Genomic DNA, 5,000 nt, shown 5'->3' on the forward strand with positions numbered 1-5,000 from the left:
ACAAACGATACATTTCCTCCCTCGCCCACACGCAGATTCTCTCTCTCTCTCTCTCTCTCTCTCTCTCTCTCTCTCTCTCTCTCACTCTCTCTCTCTCCTCTCTCTCGTCTAAATTGTTGCGCAGATCAATTCAAACTGTGATGTGGACAAGGTTCTCCCTTAGTCCATGGAAAAAAAAGGAAGCTCTTGCTAGCAGACCTTAAAATCTCTGCAGGTATTTTCCAGTCAGGAGCTGACCTAGAATAGAACAATAGACAATAGAATAAAGAAAAGCGGTATGGAGCGAGAGGGGGTTCGTCGATTTTAAATGGAGGATGAAGAAAAAGGGAATAGCAGAAAACAAAAGAATGGAAGGAAAAGGTCGACGACAGATAAAAAAAAAATAGGGGGAAAAAGAAGATAGAAAAAAAGAGAGAAAAATGGGAGCCGAGCCAAGGGACGTGAAATAGAAGGTTATATAACGAATCCGCCGTGAAAACGACCAACTGCTGGAAAGGGGAAATTGGCTGTTGGGAACCAGACACAATTTTTGACATGGCTTGCATTCGTCTGTTACCTCGTGCACCGCAATAACACTTTCCATCTCGTTACGCACCTCCCCATCCTTCCGCCTCCCTCCCCCCCCCCCCCCCCCCCTTTCCTGAACGCACTACTGCTATATGGTAGGAGAGAGAGAGAGAGAGAGGAGAGAGAGAGAGAGAGAGAGAGAGAGAGAGAGAGAGAGATAGTAAACCATACATTTGAACAGGCCATAGAAAGAGAAAATTATAAACTAGTATACACGAGCTATTTTGTCAAAAATGAGAAGCTAAATATTTAGATATGCACACACACGCACTTCCTTCTCGCCAAGGTATGACTAATCCCTCTCCACCTATTATCATTACCTATTTTCGGAAACATTTTGTACGAAACGATTACTTGAATGTCATCACTATCATAGGCAATACATCTGATAAGAGATTACTCCCAATAAACACCACAATTCAATAAAAATTAATCAATTACTCGATCATATAATTTTCGAAATTCCAGACATTCTAAATCAACAGTTATTATTATTATCATTATTATTATTATTATTATTATTATAGTAGTAGTAGTAGTAGTAGTAGTAGTAGTAGTAGTAGTAAAGCTAAAACTCTAGTTGGAAAAGCAAAATGCATAACCAAAGGGGCTCCAACAGTGAAAATAGCCTAGTAGGAAAGGAACAAGGAAATGAATAAATTATCATAGAAGTGATGAACAATTAAAATAAAATATCTCGAGAACAGTAACATTAAAATAATAATAAAACATACGCAATAAAATCATAAAGTAAGAAAAGCATATTTACGTAAATTTCCTATGCTATAAAAAACTTTAAAAAACACCAAGAAGAGACATAAGATAGAACAGGCGCTGAGTGTACCCTCAAGCAAGAGAATTCTAATCCAAGACTTACTATTCTCCTATTCTCCATACCTTAAAAAAGATAAAAATATCATCCAGGAGTTTACTTAACACTTCTAAAGATAACCTTCAACCACATTTACCAGGAATGACGAAAACCTCATATGTAAGCCAAAATGTCTGTTACACTGACTCACTGACAACAGGAAATAAACATCACCTTGTGAAGTCAACATCAAATGGTGAAGAAGTGGAGCGTGGTGGGTGTATAGTGACAGCCACTGTATATCCTTTAACTATTTTAAAGGTTTTAAATGCCATTCACGAATGGCAGAGGCAAGGGACAGTGAAATTGCCCTATGAAGCAGGACAATGCCTTAGAGACTGATCATATATACATATAATCAGCGCCCAAGCCCACTCTCCACCCAAGCTAGGCCTAGGGCCAAGAAGGGTCAGGCAATGGCTGCTGATGACTCAGCAGATAGACGTAAAAGCTCCCCCAAACTCCCCCCTCCTTAGCTCACAAGGATGGTGAGGTTTCAGCGACCAAAGGAACTAACGAGTTTGAGTGGGATCAGCGCCTAAGCCCCTTCTCTACCCAAGCTAGGGCCAAGAAAGGCCAGGCAGTGGCTGCTGATGACTCAGCAGATAGACCTCTAGGCTCCGCAAAAACCCCCATCCTTAGATCACAAGGATGGTGAGGTTGCAGCGACCAAAGGAACAAACGAGTTTGAGTGGGACTCGAACCTCAATCTGGCGTTCACCAGTCAGGAACATTACTACATGAGCTTATTGATTTGACAAAAAAAAAAAAAAAAAAAGTAAAGTTAATACATACAAATGATAGGAAATCTTAGGCTGAAATGTTTTGAAAGAATGTGCTGAAAACCATCCTGCTTACATTATACTTCTTTATAAAGAACTAATTTTTTCCTGAAGAAGAAAAAGACATGACACGAACCAGCACAAAGAGTAAAATTAATGAAAAATTAAAAGCCATGACTTAGGTAAAATAAATGTAATACCTACAGAATAGTTAAAGAATACAAATGGATATGTAGAGACGGGACATAATAGAAACTAGGGCATTACAGAATTAAATATCAAATATATACTTCGAGATGTTAATTGCTTTTTTGGCAACAAGCCTGAAACCACCCATCAGCTGTAATGGAATGGTTCTCTCTTTTTACGATTAGAATAATACTGTTAAAATCTGACAACATATTGCGCATATATATATATATATATATATATATATATATATATATATATTATATATATATATATATATAATATATTTAAATTATATATATATATATATAAATATATATATATATATATATACATTATATATATGTATTACATTAAAATATACATATTTATTTTTTTATCTATCTATCTACAGTATACAGTATATATATATATATATATATATATATATATATATATATATATATATATATATATATATATAATATATATATATATATAGTATATAATGTATACACATGTTTATCTACATTTGAGTTTATTTATCTAAATAAATATGCAGCATATATATATATATTATATATATATATATATATATATTTATATATATATATATATATATATATATATAATATCTTACGTTTTGCAAAAACTCCTAAAAATGGTTGTAACATCAACAGGCGATCATCCTCTGCCTTTCTCATTCTTTACTCCCTCTCCTTCTCCCTCCTCTCTTTCTCCTCCTTTTAAGCACACAAACCCTTCTGCAGGAGTTAATCTGAGGCCAGGGTCCTCGTTCTCCTGAAGCACAAATCGTGGACGTCCCCTCGCATGAATTAAGGCAGCGCCGGCGATAAAGGCCAGTTATTAAAGAGGGGAAGGGAAGGGCGGTGAAGATGATGATGGAGAGAAAAAAAGAGGGGAGAAGAACTAAGGGAGACAGGAGGGAAGCCGAGGGGAGGATCACACTAGGGTTTTGAAGGTATCTTCATGAAGGAAATGGTAAAAGAGAACAGAAAAAAAAGGGGGAAACTATTTTTTTTTCGCTTAGCTTAAGTCATTCGTGATATTATTAAGACTTGAAGCACGAAGGACTTTTATAGTCTTTTTTCGAATCAATATCACATTTTTGCCTTCAAATATAAATATTTACGTTAAAGAATTATCTTAATTGAAAAAAGTCTTAATTCGTTCACCTACATAGTTCGACTCAACATAATATTTTTGGCTTCAAATATATATTTATTTTACGTTAAAGGATTATCTTAATTGAAAAAATGTCTTAATTCGTTCACCTACATAGTTCCACTCAACATCATATTTTTAACCTTCAAATATATATTTTTACTTTAAAGCATTATCTTAATAACTGAAATTCTAAAGCTAAACGCTAGTCTTTTTCAACTTGATTCATTCACTCAACTCTACATCTAAACCGGTTTTAAGAGGATTTTTTTTTTTTTAGCCCATGTCCAACATTCACATTTTTGGCCTTCAAATATATATTTACTTTAATGCATTATCTTGTCTAAAATTCTAAAGCTAAATGCTACTCTTTTCAGCTTAATTCACTTACTATACATCTAAACCGGTTTAAAAGATAATCTTTTTTGCATGTCCATCACATTTTTGGCCTCCAAATATATATCTTACTTTAAATGATTATCTTAATAACTGAAATTCTAAAACTAAACGCTACTCTTCACAACCTAATTCACTCACTTAACTCTACATCTAAACCGGTTTAAGATAACCTTTTGCATGTCCATATAGCTTTGCAAACAAACCCCGAATACCAACTAAAAAAAAAGAGAGAGTGACGGCGGGGTTTCTCCGCCTCGGCCAATCTCTTCAAAAGCGAGGGTGGTGGAAAACCTTTGCCATATAGCAGGAAGAAAGGAGGGGAGGGTCTGGTTTTAAGGATGGCAGGGGTAACACGACAATTCCTCTTTTACTGATAACGCCCAATTGTCGACTTAATGGAAGTTAGGGGGGTTTGAACAAGGGGCGCTGGGAGTGGTGGCGGCAGTCGGCCATGAGAGAGAGAGAGAGAGAGAGGAGAGAGAGAGAGAGAGAGAGAGAGAGAGAGAGAGAGAGAGTGTATTTACATGTATTCAAGAGCAACGGCATTCTATAAAGACAGCAAAAGATGTGTAATGGATATATTGGAAGGAAAGGAACAAACTGAATCTAGATAAAAGAAAGAGAGAGAGAGAGAGAGAGAGAGAGAGAGAGAGAGAGAAGAGAGAGAGAGAGAGAGAGAGGGTGGGGGGTCTACGTGTAACTAAGGACGCATTCTGTACATAGAAGGAAGCAAAAGGACCTAATATTGGAAGGAGAGGACAAACTGAATCTAGATAAAGAGAGAGAGAGAGAGAGAGAGAGAGAAGGAGAGAGAGGAGAGAGGAGAGAGAGAGAGAGAGAGAGAGAGAGAGAGACGGAGCCTTGTCCTCCAAGTAACTGACAAAAACAGAATGGCTTCGCAGAAGAAGAAGAGGACCTTTGTCAACAATGCTGTACATTCAATCAAGACATTACTTTCTTAGGTAGTTTCTTGTTTGCTTTCCTTTTTGTTTGTTTCTAGTTCTATTAACTGATGGATACACATGGCA

The sequence above is a fragment of the Palaemon carinicauda genome, chromosome 26 (assembly GCF_036898095.1).
Source record: "Palaemon carinicauda isolate YSFRI2023 chromosome 26, ASM3689809v2, whole genome shotgun sequence".
Classification (NCBI taxonomy): domain Eukaryota; kingdom Metazoa; phylum Arthropoda; class Malacostraca; order Decapoda; family Palaemonidae; genus Palaemon; species Palaemon carinicauda.